The sequence below is a fragment of the Ipomoea nil genome, unplaced genomic scaffold, assembly GCF_001879475.1.
Source record: "Ipomoea nil cultivar Tokyo-kokei standard unplaced genomic scaffold, Asagao_1.1 scaffold2279, whole genome shotgun sequence".
NCBI lineage: Eukaryota > Viridiplantae > Streptophyta > Magnoliopsida > Solanales > Convolvulaceae > Ipomoea > Ipomoea nil.
The window spans coordinates 1,707,350-1,729,162 of record NW_017618707.1 but is presented as its reverse complement, the minus strand read 5'-3'; the positions used below and the strand labels follow the sequence as shown (position 1 = coordinate 1,729,162).

The 21,813-nt window shown below is 36.8% G+C and overlaps 1 non-coding gene across 1 annotated transcript; it reads right to left on the bottom strand.

The window, feature by feature from the left end:
* Positions 1-20,546: 20,546 nt before the first annotated feature.
* Positions 20,547-20,618, bottom strand: TRNAQ-CUG. The gene has a single exon. It is a non-coding gene; the product is annotated as a tRNA-Gln (tRNA).
* Positions 20,619-21,813: the final 1,195 nt, after the last annotated feature.

Below are 21,813 nucleotides of genomic sequence, written 5' to 3'. Positions count from 1 at the left end.
TTTAATGTGTATTTTTAAATTAGTGTTTCAAAATTTATCAAAGTATCATTTGGCATTTTGATCTATATCAATGCAAGATTATCAAATTTTTCATAAAAGTAAATTCCTACATCTATCTACAATCTACAAATCTACAAATCTAAGCCAAAAAGTTAGGTATGTGAACTAAAAAATGTTGGTGTAATTGTTGGTTAGAATGAATGGTTCATATTATTTTGATTTTAGCATTTTTTTTTCCTATTTACGAACTATTATATCAATTACGTTTCCTAATACCCCTACACTTCGTCAATGTAAACTTTAGTAATTGAATATTCCGTTAACTATTTATTATTTTTAACTTATTGATTTTCATAAGGAATGTCTTAGGGTCGAACCTCATCTCAATCAAAATTGACATAATTATTAAACATGTAATATGAATATGTTAGAGTGTAATAAAAAATAAATACAATATAAAATTTAACACGAGTTTTGGTTAATTAAATAAAATCACGCATTGGGTATTGATGAAACGGTACACCTAATTTACAGTATATAACTATGCATATTATCATTGTCTTTTTGGGAAAGAAGGATTTGGTTCTGTTTTTGAAGGTACACTGCACCAATGCACTAAATTTGCAGCGAAGCACACTAGGGGACTAGATCAAATCAAGAATTCATTTATGGCGGAAGTGGCAACAAGAGGAAGCATGGATCACACCAATTAATAGGGTTTAATGTTGCAAAAACTATGCTTATTAGGTATTATCCAGTGAAGGTGTTTCTCACTAAAACTGCTATTGCACCCGTTAATCCAACATTTTTGTCACATGTCATATTTATGCATTCTTGAAATATTTACTTCTATATAAAATTTGATAATCTTGCATTGATATACATCAGGATATCGAATAACACTTTGATAAATTCTAAAAAACTAATTTAACAATACACATTGCGCATTAAACCATTTGCGCAATGCGTGTGTGGTAAGTAATTTCAAAATGCATAACTATAACCCAATAGGGTAGCTCAAGTGGCAAATGAGCCCTCTTTGTGGGGGAGAATTTCGGGATAACCCAGGTTTAATTCTCACAAGTGACGATTCCCTTCGGGCAAGCTTTTGTGCCTCCCGGAACGAACCGGGTGGACCTGGACCATTAAACGGACAGAGAAAGATTCGGACCACAATGTGTGGTTTACATAAAAAAAAAATGCATAACTATGTTTGAACCTCCGCCCTTGCGCCCTTTCTATTCTTTTACCGCACGTTTGGTTCACGGAATTAATTTTGAGATAATAGGAATGCTATTCCATAAGGAATGGAATAGATAAGGAATAGAATAGGAAATTTTGGTTCGCATAAGGAATAGGCTTTAGGAATTATATTACAGTGTTTGGTTGATTTATGGAATATAAATGAAATATGTTTTAAAAGACATAAATACCCTTATAAAAATATGTGATGCTGGCGATGGTGGTGGCAATGGCGTTGGCGGCGGTGACGATGGCAGTTGTGGTGGTGGTGGGTGGTGGCGGTGATGCTGCTGGGGGCGGTGGTGGCGACGGCGGTGGCGGTGGTGATGTTGGTGCTGGTAGTGGCGGCGGCGGCGATGGTGAAATAGGAAATAAATTTAATTGTGGAATAAAGTAGGAAATAGAAACTTTAGACTATTCCTGAGAATTCATGAATAGCATAATACCAGCCCCCCCCCCTCCCCCCCCCCGCCCCCCCAGTGATCTCTATTCCCCTTGCAGATAGGTCATTCCCGGGAACAATGTTCCTGGGAATACAAGTGGTTACCAAATAGGGGAATAGGCTTATTACTGGAAATGAACCAAACATCCCATTAATGTGATGAGAGTTTTACTCTTTGGTTATACATGCACTTATAATTTTGATAATAAAATTTGTAGACAACCAACAAAATTCATCTTCAAGAAAGAGGGACGCCACATTCCTTTGAGTTAATATCTAAAATGTCTGAGTTTAGCTCACTGATTTAGTAGACAATATTTAGGATAAAAGACCAATGTTTGAACCTTGATATCAACAATGTGGAGATTATGTCCAAAGTAGGCAGATTTTTTGTGCGCACCGATATTTGGGTTTGCCTACTGCGCCAGTGAGTCGTCGTGATTTACATCCTTCTAATACTCTATCGGACCGGAGTGTGAGGACCCTTGAGATTGGAGATTCAACCATTTGAAAGAAGACTTAATGTCCAAAATGGTTCATTTACTATTTCATATATTCCAAATTAATACTCAACTATCAAGTCATTCAAAATGGTCCCTTAACTATGTAAAATTTTACTTATTTTAGTCTTTCGTTAATTGTATTGAAGACTAAATTGAGTAAATTTTTATATAGACAATAAATCATTTTGAATGAATTGATTATTGATTACTCGAAGTCTAATTCTTGAATTTTGACATAACTAAGAAAGAGTTTTATTACATAGACTCCCAAAATTCTACTCCTTCATTTGTACTCTCTGAGGTGACAAACTAGGATCGGTTATTTTCATCATGTGGGTCCACAGAAAAATGTCAACATCAAAAGTATGTAAGAGAGAGTACAAGTTGGGAATTTAAAATAGGAGTACACCAAGTATTTTTCACTAAGAAATATACTTGGTGTACTCCCATTTTATACTCTCAACTTGTACTCCCTCTCACATATTCATAATGTAGATACTTTTCTGTGGACCCACATGTTGCAAATAACCAATCCTGATTTACCACTTCAGAGAGTATAAATGAGCGAGTAGAATTTGGAAGTTCATGCATGATTGTCTTGCATGCATGATTGTCTTGTGAAAGAGAAATGAAGCAAAGAAAGAGAAGTGCATTGACTTATTAAAAGCCTGGGTGTATTTTCACATCAAGATGATTGGACAAGAGGCAATTTTATCTTGTGAAGTCAAATACTATCTCACGCCTTCTATGCAGTGGCACTCAGTTTTTTCCCTGCCACACCCCAAAAATAAAAAAATCAAACATTATTTTTTGTTTTTTAACCTTGAGCTTCCACCTTTTACGGATTTCGTTGGAAGAAAGAAATCAGAGGGTAAAAGAATTATAATTCGGTGAAAAAAATAAAATAATTTGAGAATAAAATAGAAATTCAAATTGTATTGTTTGGTAGTGAAGAATATAATTATTGAGAATAAGAAGAGAATAAATGGTATAAAAATTAAAATATTCTTATGTAATAATAATTAAAGGTAAAAAAAATTTTTTTATTCCTTTTCCCCTTTCTTTTCTAAATGCAATTCATATAGGGAGGGTATGAATTGCAATTCAGCAAAATGAGAAAATTATAATTTGGTGAAATTGCAATTTCCTCCAACCAAACATTGTAATTCATGTGGCCAAAAAATTATGTTGTAATTGAATTGCAACTACATCCAACCAAACAACCCATTAAGGTTGCTCTATACCCAAAGCAAAAAACAGCGCAGTAAGTTTGTCAAACACCTTGTGCTCAGATGGCATGTAGAAACGCTCCCATATGAGGGGTCATGAACATGTTAAGAAAGTATGTATGAACATATACTACAATGTAACAAAGTTCGTAGTACTAAAAAAAAAAAGGATGGGTGAATCTCTTCCGGTGACAATTTATATTGTGGATTAGAGCCACCCAAATTTTAATTTATTCGGTACAAAATTTCATAACACGAGACACAAACTTACAGCACAAGACACATATTATATATTTAGTTATTCTCAAATATGATTTATATAGATTATATGTCTTTTTTTTTTTGAATGTTACTAGCTCTATTACATTGTAGTATCTGTTCATATACTTTCTCAACCTACTGAAACACAAAGAGCCAATAATACCTCCATCCAAATGGAAGTCCAACCCGGATACCATTAGACCACATAGTCCTGGTAGATTATATGTCTTATAAGTACATAATTTCATAATATAAGACATAAATTCGTAAAATAAGACACAATATGTTGTATGTTACACAACTACTAATATATTTTAGGTGCGTAATCCATACGAAGTACAGAATAGCATAACATAAGACACAAGACACAAGACACATGTTTTATATTTACTTTAGTTCAGGTACATAATCAATATTTTTAAGGTACAGAATTACATAATATAAGACACAAAAATATATAACATAAGACACAAAAACACATAGCACAAGACAAAAAACACATGTTATATTTCCTTTATTTATAGTTAAACTAAAAGAAACATACACCATTTCATATTTTCATCCACACCACAAATGGATAATTGATTTGTGGATTTTGATTGGCTTCTAAGCATATTCTTCTGGATTGCCAAACATATCTCCCAATAACAATTTGAAATTTTAGAGAAATCAAGAAGGGGATTGAAGATGGGATTGTTAGACCATAGAGGCTATTTAGATTGAATGATTAATGATGGAAATCAAATTTAAGTTATTGAATAGCATTAAGTAAAAGTGTCTTTAAGGAAGTTATGAAACATCTAATTAGGAATGCAATATCAATGCCCACATAGACTTACTCACTGGGTCAGTAAACAGTATTTGGAAGAAAAGGAATGCAATATGAGTTATATATGCTCAAATTATATACGGAGTAACATTAATGTTTAGCTTGTACTACATTGTCGTTCAGTAATAACAACACCCAAAAGATGTGCTTACAATTCAGCGAGGGTCACTGTGTTCAACGGTGGAAACCCTGGGTACACCAAAAAAAAAAAAAAAAAACAATAATGTTTAACTTCTGCCTAATAAAATTTGTGATTGTAACTATACAAAAGCAAATTAAAGTGAGTATTAGTTCCAGAGAAGTGTATTAAGTTAACAGAAGCAAAAATGAGCTCATGAGTTTTGAACCAAACTCCATAAAACAGATGTTATTGAGGTTTAACAGTAAAGCTTTTTTGGTTTCAGATTAGAACAGCAAAGAACCTTTTCATTTTCATCTTGCTTTCCCAGGTTCAATTGCTTCAAGCCATGAAACAACTTGATCAATTGTGGGTCTCTGCCTTGGATCTTGGTCTATACATTTACAAGCAATGCCCAAAACCTCCAAAAGTTGCTTCTCAAACTCTCTATCCCATATAGATGGATCGAATATTTCTTCCTCCCTCTTCTCCGATTTCATCTGAAACACCCACGACACGATGTCTCTGCAGTTCTTCCCCTTGCACACTTCCACGGGTCGCTTACCGGTGATAAGCTCCAAGAGAACAACGCCATAGCTATAAACGTCGCCCCTAAAGGTAGCTGTCAAGCTCTGGCTGTATTCGGGGGGAATGTACCCGAGTGTTCCAACTAGATCCGTTGTGACATGGGTGTCGTAGGGGCACAATAGCCTTGCAAGCCCGAAATCAGCTAGGTGAGCTTCGAACCTCTCGTCTAGAAGAATGTTGCTGGTTTTAATGTCGCGGTGAATTATGTTTGGCTCCTTGTGCAGATAGGCTAATCCTCGAGCAGCCCCTACCGCTATCCTCAGTCTTCTGTTCCATGTCAAGAATGAACTCCCCTCGACCCTTTCGTGTAGCCAATAATCCAAGCTTCCATTCTCCATATACGAGTATATCAGCAACCTATCGTTCCCGTGCCTGCAATATCCTTGAAGGGCGACGAGGTTTTTGTGCTGAGCTCTCGAGAGGGCTTCCACTTCGGATTGAAACTCTCGGTCCATCTGGCCACAGTCCCCGGAGAGCCTCTTGATTGCTGCTTTGGTGCCATTGGGTAAGTCGGCTTTGTAGACAAGACCGAATCCTCCACAGCCTATGATGTTCGATTGGTTGAAGTTGTTTGTTGATTTTAGCAAGTCTGCCACTGTAAGATCCTTGCAATCCGAGTTCTTGAAAAGAACCAGTTTGGACGGGGCGAATGCATCAGATAATCTCGAAGATCTGCTCACCTCTTCCTCCAAGTCCTGAATTTGGTCGCTAACATCTCTTCTCGACATTTTTATCAACACAAACGATAGAAACATCGCAACTAAAACCGCTATACTGATCGTTATTCCGACGATACTGCCTCTTCCCAGTCTATGAGTGGAAGAAGACGGGAGGGCGGGTCGAAGGCCTATATTATTGACATCACAAGGAGAAACAATCTTTCCACAAAGTCCCGGGTTTCCCTCGAAGCTCGAGTTGGGAAAGCTAAAGAACTGACCTCCGGTTGGAATTGCGCCTCGCAAGTGATTGTGAGCAACACTGAACTTTGACAGGAAAGTAAGCTCGTTTAACGAAGACGGGATTGATCCATAGAGCTCGTTATAAGATAAATCCAGAATCTCCAGATTCAGCATATTCGAGATGGAGCTCGGGATAATCCCGGATATGTTGTTCCTGCTCAAGTCCAAGACATGGAGTTGTCTCAACCTCCCAATCTCGGGCCAGATTGTCCCGTTTATTCTGTTATTGCTCAAATAGATAGATGGAGGAAAGCTCGAAATATGGTTGTATTGCAAACCATTCCCAGTCAGATTCCGCTTTATATAAAACGGGATGCCAGTTGAAGAATTGAGACTGGATAGATAGCTAGTTGGGGACATGAGGCTCTTCATCTCTGTCAAACTTTTCGGGATTTCTCCAGTGAGGGAATTATTCGAAAGATCCAAGTAAAACAAATTGTCCATTTTACCAATCCAGGAAGGAATACTGCCATCCAAGTGATTCCAAGACAGGTCAAGAACTTGCAATTTATGGCAATTAGATAACCACATAGGAATTTGACCACGCAGGTGACAATTCCCTAAAGCAAAAATCCTTAAGCTCTCGAATCCGCTCAAATTCTTGGGAATCTCTTCCCCGTTGAAGTTCCTGGTGAGAACAAGGGTGGAGAGGTTTCGGCAATGCTGCAGAACAGATAAAGCCCCAGACAGATTCTCGAAACTGTTATTCGACAATGTGAAAACGACGAGAGACGAGAGGCTTGCATAGCTCTCGGGGACCGGACCGCTTAACTTGTTCTTGGCAAGACTCAATGTTTTCAATCCCCGGCAACTCGAAAGAGACCCCGGGAGGGGACCCGAGAAATGGTTGGTTGCGAGGTCAAGAGAATCAAGATTAGGCAATCCAGTGAAATCAAGACTAATGTTGCCAGACAAAGAATTGTTCCTAAGGTCAAGAACTTGCAGGCTAGAGCATAATGCTAAAGTAGAAGGCAACTTCCCTGAGAACTTATTGGAATTTGCATCAAAGAACTCTAGTTTTGTCAGATTTGCAAACACATTAGGAAGAACACCATAAAAGTGGTTACTGAACAGAATTAAGGATTTGAGATTGGAAAGCTTACTAAGCTCAGGGCTTAACTGACCAGATAAGTTATTGGCAGAGACTGAAAGCTGCTCCAAAGATGAGATTAAGAACAGATTCTCAGGAAGCTGTCCTGAGAGAAGATTGGAATCCAAATGGAGCTCCTTGAGTGAGGATGAGCTGCAGTTATTCAATCCCTCAAATCCCCCGACAAACCGGTTTGCTGAGAAATCCAAGATTCTGATCTTCTTGGAGGTGCTGCAAATGTGGGAATCAAGAACACCAGAAAATGAATTGTTGCTCACATTAAGCACAACAAGGTTTGGGAATTCACCAAAGCCAGTGAGGTCTCCAGTGAACAAATTGCTGGAAATGTTGAGTGTGTGGAGTGGTTCCAATTCCAGCCCATTCAGTGCCCTCCCCACTGCTCCATTAAAGGAATTGTGGCTCAAATCAAGAACCCTCAGCTGCTTCAATCTAGAGAGGTCCAAGGGAAACTCACCTCCAAGATGGTTGTGTGAGAGGTCAAGAACCTGTAACTTATCCAAATTTTGCAGAGAAACAGAAACTTGCCCTTGTAAGCCTTTCCTAGATAAATTCAACTTCACCACTCTCCTTGCAGGTGAAGTGGAGTTATAGTTATCATCATCTTCACAGCCAACACCATCCCATTTGCAGCAACTGGAGGGTTCAGACCATGTTGAGAGAATGGAGCCTCCTGTCAAGTTGCCTGCAAATTTCTTCAAGGCTTGAAAATCATTTGGATGGCAATTCTGGGTTGGGGTTTGAAGACCCAAAGATGACCAAAAGAGGCAAGCCAGAAACACCCAATTCAGAAGACTCATTGGGTAAAATTCTCAGACCACTGCTTCTGAAACTCCAAGGAAAATGTACATATAGCAGAAGAAATTTAGGCAAGAAACAGTCTGAATTGGTGTTTCACTGCTTTCCAGAAGTGAGAAGATTAACAAATGAAGAAACTTTCCAGTTTCCACCCAGAAATTCAACCATAAAAAATCACACTCAGATCCCTAGACCAGAAATTCAAGACCCACATCCCAAAACACCTCAAACCCACAAAACATCAGCTTCTAATTCAAGCAAGTCCCACACCACAAACCAAGAACCTCAATCCCTATACCAGAAATAAAGAAATCAAGTCCAAGCCCCTGTAGATTCTATGGAAATTGAAAGCAGCCTTCTTTATTAAAAAAAGGGCATATACATTTTTTAACACCACATCACTTGCAAGAGAAGCAAGCACAAGTTTCAACAGGAAATGATTCTTCACTCCTCAGATTTCACTCACGTCATACACAGAAAGATGGGGAGAATCCAAAAAAAGGGGAAAGTGAAGAACAAGGAAAAGAAAAAAAGCAAAGATCTTGGGTGCTATTCTTATCTAAGCTGATAAATCATGGATGGAGATTGAGACTTCAAATCAGAACAACAGCTGGGACAAACAAGCAAAGAACCATCTCCCTCACGGCTGAAAAGACAAGAAAAGGAAGGGGGGTGCTTATATTTATGCTTTGGAAAAGCCCACTATTATATAAAACTTGTTTTAGAGACAAAAACAAAAAGAAACTGGTGGACTGATTTGGAATGGTGACATAAATGGGAGCTGACTTAAATTTCTTGACTAATTTCATAAACTAACAACAATCAACATCCCACTGAATAGATACGAAATGCGTGTCAAAGCAGAACTACCCAACAAACCCACAATGTGAAAGTTCTTACTTTTTAGTTTATTATTTTCCTGGAAATTTTTAAAGAGTTTGAAACGGGAGAAAATCACAAAAAGTCCGAGACTGTTTATCTATCACCCATATTTTGTCTCTGTCACAAGTTGACAATCCCACATAGAGACAGAAAAAAAGGGAGCGATATATTAGAAAATAGTTCAAGTGTTCAACTGGGAGGTGGAGATTAAAGACAACATTAATTTGGTGCGGTCTTACGAGGATGGGATGCTCTCCTACCCCACTTTTCCATACCGCGCGTGAACACCTAACCTTTTTAAAAGGTTCATGCAATTACCATAATCCTGCACCCACTTGTGCCTCTATAGCTAATCTCTTTTTGTTACTACTTTTATCAGTGTTGCAGTACACGCTAGGCGCTACTTGAACGTGCAGGCAGCGTCTAGGAGACGCTTAGGCGGAATCTAAGCCACGTTAAGCGGGCGTTAAAAAAATAGTAACAAATTTGCAGTTAGATAATTTTAATGAGTCTGTTTTCAACATTCAATCAAATAACACATCCAAATAAATGAAATAATGACAAGTTATAACATCAAAACAATATTAAAATTAAAAATACTCAAATATGAAATACTCAAATACTTCAATCATCCAAATTCCAAAGATTTAAAGTATCAAACTAGTCTACGAGTGTATATATGCACGCACACACACACACACACACACACACACACACACACACACACACACACACACACACACACACACACACACACATATATATATATATATATATATATATATATATATATATATATATATATATATATATATATATATATATATATATATATATATAATGAAAAAAAATTAGTAAGGCCGAACTGATTGGGTTAACTCGACCGAAATGGACGAGTTAACTCGGCTAAGTTAGATGAAGGCGGCTGCCTAGACAGTCAAGTCGGCTGAGTTAGGTGTTAGGCGGTCGGTCACCTAAAGGAAAATCGCCACAGTCTAGGGACGCTTAAGACCGATTTTTAGACTTTATTCAAGTTGTAGAGTAAATATTGGGAGGTCATGGGAAACTCAAAAAAAGAAAATATCAAAATTATAATTTTAATGAAAAAAATTAAACAAATATATCTTAAAATAGTCCACCAAAACTGTTAGTACTACTAGTACGTCCAATACTAAAGGCATATATATATATATATATATATATATATATATATATATATATATATATATAGTCAGGTTCCTATGATGTCAGGTCTTTCCATGCAGTCAGTGCGGCATACACCATTATGTATGGTGTATTTTTTGACATTTCAGGTGTATTTTCGAACACTGCATGGTGTATTTATACATACTTAATGGTGTATGTCGCATTGACCGCACGGGAATACATGACCTCACAGGAATCAATATATATATATATATATATATATATATATATATATATATATATATATATATATATATATATATATATATATATATATATATATATATATTTATTTATTTATTTATTTATTTATTTTTCTAATTGGGTGTACGAATACCATATGTACTCCCAACTATTGAGACACTTTAATACCTGTTGTTTAAGATTTGTAAAAGCTAACGTATAGTACCAGTTTTGAGCAGTGTTCAATAACATAATGGCCTGGCGAGGTCTATTTTGGGTAATCTGGTCATGAAACACTAATGCATGTATGTATCTTTGGATTCACTCTGAATCTTCGTAGGTGGTAGTTTTGTTTTGTTGTTCTGGTCAACCATTTCAGCTTGCATGGTACAAGGATGTTTTTTTATTTTTGATTTTTAAAGAAGAAGAAAACAAGACTACCAAACAACGTAACACCAACGAAATTTACAAAGGGTTTGGCCATCATGATGGCCCTTAATTAGCTTACTATGTTGGTGGGGGTTTTTAAAAGTGAAGACTAATGCATAATGTGTTAGCTAGGACTTTGCCATGAGGTCCGATCCATCAATCATTTGAATTATTGAATTAGGGTTGTATTTGGTTGGACAAGAGAATTATATTAGAATCAGAATGGAAATCAAATACTTGATAATTGAATTGCGTTTTAGTGAAAATATTTTGCATGTTTGGTAGTAATATGAAATTTGTATAGTATGACCTTATTATTGGAATAAATGTTTTAGAATACCAAATAAAAAAGGGCCTCCTCAATTTTTTGCGTTCGGATGACGGCGGAGCCGGGGGCCGCCGTGCCCCCCCCCCCCCCCCCCTCGCACCTTTGCGGATATCCTATCGAACACCACATCTCCTCCTTCTATTCGCCCGCTGGGAAGATACAAAGGAATGCCTTCCGTTTCTTTCTCGGATGAAGATGTTCATCTCTTTTCACAAAAGTTCAGGTTCGCGATCGTTGAAAAATTTGCGAGAAATAGACCGTCAATGTCCGATCTCAGGAAAGCCTTTGACCAAATAGGCTTTGGTGGCGCCTTCACTCTCGGTCTGATAGATCAACGGCATATCCTGATCAATTTGGTATTCTAAAACATTTATTCTAATAATAAGGTCATACTATACAAATTTCATATTAATCACAAAACATACATATAAGAGGAAACGTACAAGAGAGAGTGCATACTTTAACAACACAAATCCAATTTCGATTTCAATGATGTGGTAGTGGGAGGTAGGTCAAGCTGATGCTTAACTATAGTGCAGTGGATGGATATATATAATAATATTATTATATTGTTAGAATTCAAAATGGGTGCATATATGAAAATGGAATTTGATTGAATTTGTTAGTGCAAATATAATGGAAATGTGAACCCAGTAGCTAGCTTTAAATCTGGCGAGTTCTCCGATCCACATAATTGCCAGTGTCAGCTCCGCCGGTAAATTGGACCAATTTCATCACATCAACTCAACTCAACTTGATGCATGGATTTCAAAGTCAACTAAGGGTCCGTTTGGAAAGTAGGAAAATGATTTTTGGAAAATGTTTTCTGGAAAATGAGTCATTTTCCGGAAAATATTTTCCTTTCCAGTGTTTGGTTGCATTCTGGAAAACTGTTTTTGTGTGTTTGGTTCATTTTCTGGAAAATGAGTAGAATTGTAGAATTAAACATTTTAATTATTTATTTAGAATATTATAACATGTATAATAATACATAATAATATAATAATTATTATAAATATAATAAAAAATAACTAATAATATATCAAAAAATATTATGGTGGTGGTGGTGTAGTGGTAGTGGTGTTATTTGTTATATAATAATAATAATAATAATAATAATAATAACAACTGGTGGTGGTATGACGATGGTGGCAGTGGTGGTGGTGTGATGGCGGTGGTTGCGGTGGTATGGTGGTGGTGGTGGCGGCGGCGACGGTGGTTGCGGTGGTATGGTGGTGGTGGTGGCAGTGGTGGTTGCGGTGGTATGGTCGTGGTGGTGTGATGGTGATGGTGGTTGCGGTGGTATGGTGGTGGTGGCGGCGGTGGTGGTGGTGGCGGCGACGATGGTGGTAGTGGTGGTGGTGGCGGCGATGGTGGTTGTGGTGGTATGGTGGTGGCGGTGGCGGTGGTGGTGGCGGAGGCGGCGGCGGCGGTGGTGGTGTGGTGTTGATGGTGTTGGTGGTGGTAGTGGTTGCGGTGGTATGGTGGTAGTGGTGGCAGCGGTGGTTGCGGTGGTATGGTGGTGGTGGTGGCGGCGGCGGTGGTGTGATGGTGGTGGTGCGGCGGTAGTTGCGGTGGTGTGGCGGCGGCGGCAGCGGTGGTGGTGTGGTGTTGATGGTGTTGGTGGTGGTAGTGGTTGTGGTGTTATGGTGTTGGTGGTTTTGGTAGTGGTGGTGGTGGTGTGGTGGCGGTGGTTGCGGTGGTATAGTGGTGGTGGAGGCGGCAATAGTGGTGGTGATGGTGGTAGTGAGGTGGTGGTGGAATGGTGTTGATGATGTTGGTGGTGGTGTGATGTTGGTGTAAAAGTTGGAAAATGACTTCCCCCCAAAAAAAGGGGAAGTCATTTTCCTCCAAAACAAGCCTATTTTCCAAAGTCAACGGAAAATGATTTCCGTTGACTTGATTTTCTAGGCACATCCAAACAATGGAAACTTGGAAAATGATTTTCAGAACTCATTTTCCAGGTTTCCAAACACACCCTAATTAATTAATTGCCTGATAGGATTTGGCTAGCTGGACGTGAATGCTATAGCGAATGTTTTCATAACAAAGTTTTTTTTTTCTTCTCTCTGGAAAATGCATGTCACATTCAGTATGTCCACCAATTATAACTAAAATGTAGATTAATGCAAATATAGGGGTGTTTGGTAAATAGTTGTTAGTTGATTGGGTTAGTTGGTTTGAGAAAATTTCAATTTTGGTCATACGACTATAGGGGTCTTGTTAATTTGCACACCTAACTTTCAAAAGTATCAATTTAGCACCTTGAGTATGTAATTTTTCTCAATTTTGATCATTCCGACCAATTTACCGGTCAAATTCGACCGGAAAAATTAATAGGCACAAAAATGGGGGGCAATTTAGTCTTTTCCTGATTGGCTCCTTATTGACCGGACCGTGTTCTTGAACCGGTTCACCAAATCGACTGCATCCTCTCGACCTCTAAACGAGCCTGAGTAGCTTTCAAAGCATTGTCCAGGGCGACAACACGAACAAGACCCTGTGTGAAAAGTGGAATGAGAGACAAGTTAAACAATAACGGGGAGTGTAAGGAGAAAAATTTATACCTCAATCATGGAGGCTGAGCTCGGCCTTGAGTCTAGTGGCGTAGGAGGTGCCCGGCTACTTTCGCCGGTCTTTTGTCTTTTGGAAGCAGGAGCACGAGACTTCAATTGGCGAACAATCTCCTCACAAGACATAGGGGGCTCGGCCATATATGCAACAAATTGAAAAATGAGTACGAAATATATGGTTATAAGAGAAGGAACAAAGCAATCGAGCTAATGAAGATCAAACCCGGAAGCTCGGCGTCGGAAGTGACGAGCTCAGACGTTGATTTGGTGAACCGGTTCAAGAACACGGTCCGGTCAATAAGGAGCCGATCAGGAAAAGACTAAATTGCCCCCCATTTTTGTGCCTATTAATTTTTTCGGTCGAATTTGACCGGTAAATTGGTCGAAATGATCAAAATTGAGAAAAATTACATACTCAAGGTGCTAAATTGATACTTTTGAAAGTTAGGTGTGCAAATTAACAAGACCCCTATAGTCGTATGACCAAAATTGAAATTTTCTCGTTGGTTTGAATAGTTTGATATTATGATGTTTGGTAAATAGCTGGTAGCTGATTGAGTTAGTGAGTTTGACTAGTTGATAACATTAGTTGATTGTAGAAAAGTGTTTGGTAAATTAGTTGTTAGCTGATTACATGTAAAATGACTTTTCTAAAAAAGCTGATCAAAAAAGTAACTTTGAACAACTTTTTGAATTTTTACATTTTGAAACAATAATAAGTTGTTACAAAAATTTAATTAATCAAACACTCGTATTGATTGTTCATCCAAGTCAAACAGTTAATAGTGGTCAAATAAATCAAAATTGGCTAATAAGCTAAGTATGTTACCAAACATGGCCATTATTAGTTGATTTTAGAAAGATGTTTGGTAAATTAATTGTTAGATGATAGCTGATTACATACAAAATGACTTTCTCAAAAAGCTAATCGAAAAAGTTGCTTTGAGCAGCTTTTTGAATTTTAGTGTTTTGGAGAAATTAAATAAGCTGTTACAAAAAAAAAACAATTAATCAAACACTCATATTGACTGTTTAACCACATCAAACAACTAACAGTGGTCAAACAAACCAAAATTGAGTAATATGCTAACTATTTTACCTGACTATAGTCTTTCAATTTGATTATGAATTGATTATTGAAGACTAAATCAGTCACATTATTAATTGACATATTAGTCATGGATTTAGTTGCTCAAAGATTAAATCCAACACTTTGATAATAATTAAAAGATTAAATTTACATTTTAAATAATAAAAAGACTAAATTTACACTTTAATCATAATCAAGGGAGCAAAAATGTATTTTTTTTACCACCATAATTAAAGAGGTGTATTCAATCAAGACTTTAGAAAATTTTCATTGACTTTAAAAGATTTTCAAAAACTTTTAAAATAATAAATTTTAAATGATTTTTGTAAAATTTTTGTAAACTTTCATAGAATCTTTTAATTTGAATTCATAATTAATAGTGTTGATGTCAAACTCCACAAGACTTTGGGGTATGATTGTGAAAGTTATTTAATTAATTGTCCAATGATGATTTAATTTCTAGCTTGCTTCTTCAATTCCTGATGACTTCCCTGCAGATGGAACACAGCTACAGAAGATGCGTATCTTGCCCATCACATTAGCTTCATTTTCAATTGCATGTGATTTTTGAACGGGACTCCAAAACTTTTGTTTGAGTCAAAAAGAACTTTTAAACAAAGAAGATTAAGAAAGATCAGAGTAAGAAGGGGAGAATAAAATATACTTGTAGAAGCAATAGAGAAAAGGAGAATTGTAAGATTTGGGAATATTTGATAATTGAGTTAATACCCAAAATTGTCCTCGACTATAGTGATTTTTCTCAATTTCGTCCTAAATGACTTTGGTGACTTAATATTGTCCCAGACTTCTGTGTTTTTACTCAATTTAGTCCCAAACTTTTGTGTTCTTGCTCAATTTAGTCTCCCATTTGTTATTCCATCCATTTGTTATTAAATAAATAGACAATTCAGTAATTTTAATATTGACATCTATTTACTCATAGACGTGTGAAGTGCGAAAGCCTTTTTTTTTTTTTTTTTTTTATGAATTACTCCCAAAATCACTCTTAAACCTGCAAATATAAAATTTGATTCGTAGGTCTGGGAGTAATTCTGGGTGTAATTCGTGCAAGAAAGAAAGATTTCTCACTTCGCATGTTGAAAGTAAAGAGATGTCAATATTGATATTATTGAATTGTCCCTTTATTTAACACCAATTTGACGGAATAACAAACGGAGGACTAAATTGAGCGAAACCCAAAAGTCTGGGACAATATTAGGTCACCAAAGTCATTTAGGACGAAATTGAGAAAAACCACTATAGTCGAGGACAATTTTGGGTATTAACTCTTTGATAATTACTTGGTCGAAAATTGATTATGTTAGTAAATAGTTGATAATTGATTGTATTAGAGCAATTTTGATAGTAATAGATTTTTGTGAGTTTTTTTTTTTTTTTTTTTTTTTTTTTTTTTTTTTTTTTTTGCAAGCCATGTAAGAGAAAGAAGCAAGAGAGAAGAGGACAAAGGGATAACAATAAATTATGATAGAAAAAAAAAAATTAAAGGCATTACGCGTCAACGTGCAATCTGGGCAAGTTTTTCTCTTTTCCCCTAAAAGTGAACCCTATTCAAAAACCATATTTGCAATAGAAAGTTATAGCTAAAATTCCCTTTTTCCATTAAATAAAAATCAATTCATAGTTTTTTCTTCCTCAAAAAACTAAACAAAAAACACTATTGTGGTTAGTATTAGTTGTTTTAATAAGCTAATAATATTAAAATATTTCCAATAAAGATTTTTGTACAGTTTTTTAGGAAGAAAAGTCAAGCTATGATTTTTACACTAATGAGAATGCTGATTTTTAAGTAATTTTTTTAAAAAAATGCAAATTAAGGTTTTAGTGAGGCCAAGGTGAAAAGGAAACTTAGTTATGCGCGTGTGGTGTAATATTTGCCCCCAGCAGGCGCGTAGTAATATGCTTATTATTTTTTATTTTTTTTTTTGTCAATTTTCTTTTTAATTTTTTAATTTTTTCCCTCCTTTATTTTATTTGGCACCTTAAAAAAAACTAGGAATAAGGTTTAAATTGATCAGTGAACGTAACCTGAAAATGCAATTAGATCATTGAACGAGAAAAGTACAATTAGGTCACTGAACACTCCAAAAACGTACAATTAAGTCACTGAATACTCCAAATATATGCAATTTCACCGAATAGCAGGTTACCTTCAATTTTTGCAGGTCATCTGCTCACGTGGCAATTGAGTTGACATTTTTAATAAATTTTAATAACAAAATTACAAAAATTGAAAATAAATAAATAAATAAAATAATAAATAAATAAAACGACTGGGTGGCCGCCGGTCACCCTCTCCCCCTCCTTCGTCTCCACCGAAGACGAAGACATTGGGGGGGAGGGGGGGGGGAGACGAAGGAAGAAGGGGGTGGGGGAAGGAGGTGGCCGACGGCCACCCCGTCGTTTTTTTTAATTTATTATTAAAAATTATTTAAAAATTATTAAAAATATCAACTCAGTTGTCATGTGCCCACGTAAGAAAGTAACCTGTTATTTGATGAAATTGAATACATTTAGAGTATTTAGTGATTTAATTGTATTTTTTTGTTCGATAACCTAATTACATTTTTAGGTTTGACAAATTTGAATCTTATTTCAAAAAAATTATAACTAATGAGGTTGCTCATAGCAATTTGTAGGACATTGTTTTATAAATTAGATGTGTACCGTGTAACATGTAAAATGAAGGTGGAGATTTGCAATGTGAGCGTGTGCAGAATATAACAACAGAACGCGTGGGCCAAAAATTGAGAGAAAAGATAAGTCAAAGAAGTGACGGGTGGAGCGGCGCCAAGGCTAGGCTAGGGGCTAGGGCGAAGTTGACGGGGCGGGTTAAATGAAGGGGCCGGAATTAGGGCGGATCCCTCACAGCTCACGCAACAGTCAACTACCACTTGCCATTTGTCAATTTCCTCATCCGTTTCCAGTTTCCACCCACTTGACATTTCCCTACATTTAACTCTTTTCATTTTCTCAAAAAAAAAAAAAAAAAAAAAAACTCTTTTCATTAATCACCTTTATTTTATATTTTCTTTTCCTAGATGCTGCCACCCAATTTTTGTAATATATAGAAAATTACACTTTAGTTCTTGAGCTATAAGGTAATTATTAGTTCATGGGGGAATTAGACTCATATTTAAGGTGGACTATGAGTCTAAGAAGTTGAGGTTTGGGAGGGCTTAGGTAGGAAGAAAAGAAAGTTAGAGATGCGGACTAAAGAGTAATGTTAAGGGGATTGAGGTGTAAAGATTGGAGGGATGTAGTATAAAGTTCAAAAAAACAAAATGTTTAAAGTAAAAAAGGCAAGGAGGCAGGGAATAAAGGTACATTTAAAAGGTGGAGGGACACAAAACCTATGACCAAAGTGCAAAATAGAGGGGAAGGGGCAACATGCCTGTCTTGCCTAAGTGGAGCCTTGCCGATCGCCCGATGCTCTACAATTGGGCATGACTGGGCATGGTGGGGTGACCTCATAAGCCCAACACGCATGAGGAAGGGTGGTGTGTTGTGCCTGGCCAAGTAAGCCCCCACGAGGTGCCTCACGCCTTGTCGCTAATCACTACTAGGCATAGTAGGGTGCCATTGGCCCCAACTAGGTAGCGTTCTTAGTGATCTACATGGCCTAATAAGCCTTTACGAGCATGAGAATGAGCAATGTACCCCACCTGCCTAGGTGTGGTTCAACATACCAAGTGCCCCGCGTCTTGTCCTTAGGAACTATGGAGTGTTGATGTGATACATTGGTGTTGCGAGCCCCAACTATGTAGCGCTAGCAACTAGAGGAGACTAACTACGAGCATGATGAGAGGTGACATGCCTTGCCTGGCTAGGTGGAGTCTCGTTGGGTGCTTGGATCCTCTCATGAAGATACATTCCTTCTTATTTCTACGCCTCCAATCCAGAGGTAAAGAAGTTTCTTCACTTCTAGATTTCTAATATCATCATCTTTAGATCGAAGACGATTGAAGAAAGCAAATGCAACCAACTATGATTGCCTTCAATTTTTTTTTAATATATAAAATTTAGAGAATAGTTGGAGACAAAGAACATTCATGACAACTTCTTTATTTCTTGTGATGGCACCTCTGTGACTCTTCTTGAGGGAAGATCAGATGATTGAACCCCGGTGGTAGGGTATTGACTCTTTGGACAACAACTTATAGAAAAAGTATATTGAACAGATACTACACTGTAATAGAGTCGATAGTACTCAAAAAAAAAAAAAAGAAGAGCGGAATGATACACCACGATGATGGCCACAACGTAAGCTAATCAATTAGAAGGAACTCGTGTATATCAAAAGAATTATTATAAGTATTAGTAATAATTTAGTATAAATAGGATTATTGTTTAAATAGTCTTATGACTTTGGGTATGAAGTAGTTCTAATCTCTAAGTCAACTGTCACACTTTTAGAAGTGTCTACAATTTTGCGATGAGATTAGTCATTGTGTTTAACGATGGAAATCTTAGATAACACAAAAAAAGAAGAAGTATATGAATATTGAAACTAGAGAAATATCAAGATCCTTATTTCATTATTGTCTTAGCTTGTTTCTTTTCTTTTTGGAGCCTCACACACTTGAAGTGTCATCATTTGGAGTTTGCTTGTAACTCAAATACAAATGTGAAATCATAAACCTGCTCGAAATATTTCAAAGTTGTTGCAGTTTTATTAAGGTCATAATAGATGAGCTAGTCGTAATGTTGTAACAAAATAAAGTAATATGTGACTAAAAAGTCATATTTTCACTTTTGACCCAACAAAAAAATAAAAGTCCTATTTTCCCTTTTGACAAGAAAATGCATTAAAAATGCTCAACCAAACGCTTCTTTAATATTATTGAAGAATTGGTCAAGCGTAGTCAAGACTAACTTTTGTTGGAAAGTCTTACACACCACCTGAGTATATATTTTTCATCTGTCGTTCATTGACAATATATCAATCGAGCTGAAATGCAGATGCTGATTTACATTGTCATATTTGTCACCCAGGATGAAGTTCACATACGCCATGACTAACTTATATGTTTCACACTTATGAAGAAAAAAACTCGTCAAAAGAAACGAAAGGAAAACTAACTCGCCAAAAGAAACGAGAGGAAAACAAACGCGTCACACAAACGAGAGAAAAACACAGAAAAAAGTAGAACACAAAAGAAAAGAGAAGCAACAGTACACCTCTTGAACTTTATTTTACGGATCCACGGGAATCAAACCACTTCTTTATCCAGATCTGGCGGAATCCTTAAGCTTTAGATCTTTGGAACTACTGCAACTTCCTTGAAGGGTTGGTGGTTGAATCGGCACTGGACTTTATTATGAAACTAAAAAAAAAAAAAAAACAAAAGAAAATAGGAGACTGCCAGCCAAGAAACGAAGCTCCGTCAAAGGCTCAAAGCTTCCGCCAGAGGTCGGCGGTCACCAGATGAAGAAACACCCAAAAAAGAAGTAAGATTTTGTGAAATTACATTCCTATTAAGAAATTTAAGGTTCAACAAAGGAAACTATTAAGGATAAATTTTAAAAATAATTTCTAAATCTAACCCTTCTTTCAAATATTCAAAAATCAAAATGTTGAAAAAAAACATTAAAGTTCAGAGTTGCTTATTACTCTTCAATCTTCCTGTTTTGGACCATATATCAAGTTTCGTTACTCTTCAATCTTCTTCCAAAAGGTAAGGTTGCTCATTACCCCATGGTGGCTGGACAGAGCATTACTCTTCAATCTACTTCCAAAATTCCTTACAGAAGTAATTGAGGTTCCGCCAAGATTTGAACTCGGGTTATTGGATTCAGAGTCCAATGTCCTAACCACTAGACCATGGAGCCTTTCATAAATCTAAAAACATTACATGTCTTTGATGGTTTCAATGGACCGGATCCATAAAAAAATCAGGTTAATATCAAGAAATAATGTGAAAACAATATTAAATTAATAGAGCACAAGAGTCTTGAAATCTTGTAAATGTGCTACAAATGGAATAAATAAATAAGGAAATAAAATGAAGCTCAAGTGACCCAGTTTAAAAGCCCAAACAAGGTGGATTGATCACATACAGAATGTTCAGTTAGTTGGGAGTTGCCAACCACTAAGACATGTTGCACAGTTGACTAGGAGAATTCAAAGTGAAGAAAGTCGAACGAGATCAGAGTTGATGATGGTTTGAACTAGACAACACCATCCTTTTATATTACTCTTGAGGCCGCAAGTCATGAACAAATGCTTGCCTATTGAATCCCCCTGGCCGTCCGCCATGGCAGGCCAAACTAGGCACGAGCCGTTCGACCGACGGTGAATAGCTTCACCGATTGGGTGAGGGGCGAGAGGTCCACATAGCGCTATGCTGAAATACTTTTCCGTTGGTCGGTTCACTCTAGTCAATCGAGGTTTGCACTGGCCGGCCAACGTCAGCCACCACTGGGGAGCCGGGCGGTGCCCCCACTAGTTGGTGGACTGCCCTCCCCCCTCTTGGTACTTTTCTAGAATTTCGCTCCAAAACAAAATCCCCGAATCAAACTCATACCCTATGTTTTCTCGTAGTTTTAACAACCTTGTTAACAATGGGGCTAGGTTCGTATAATTTACGTTGTGCGAGGAGACTAGGGTAGAACAACTTGCATTGTCCATACTTGTAACACCCTCATTTTTCATACTTTCTAGCCTAGATTATAACATTCATTCAAGGGTAAAGATATGGATAAAAGACTAGTTTAAGATAGATAAAATTATATAAATAATCTCATGGGGAGTGCTACTGCTACAATTACCCACTCTTGAGTAGTTGCTCAGGATAACATGCATAAACACTGAACTGTACATGCATTATATCTATTTTCATTTGTTTTGTAGCCGATTTATAATGTTCACAAAATATTTACATCATACCTATCATTTAATATGGATTATCTATTTTCATTCGTTTTGTAGTCGGTTCATAATGTTAACAAAATATTTACATCATACCTATCATTTAATATTAAATATGTATTATATTTAGTTAGTGGATGAATAATTATGAAGTTT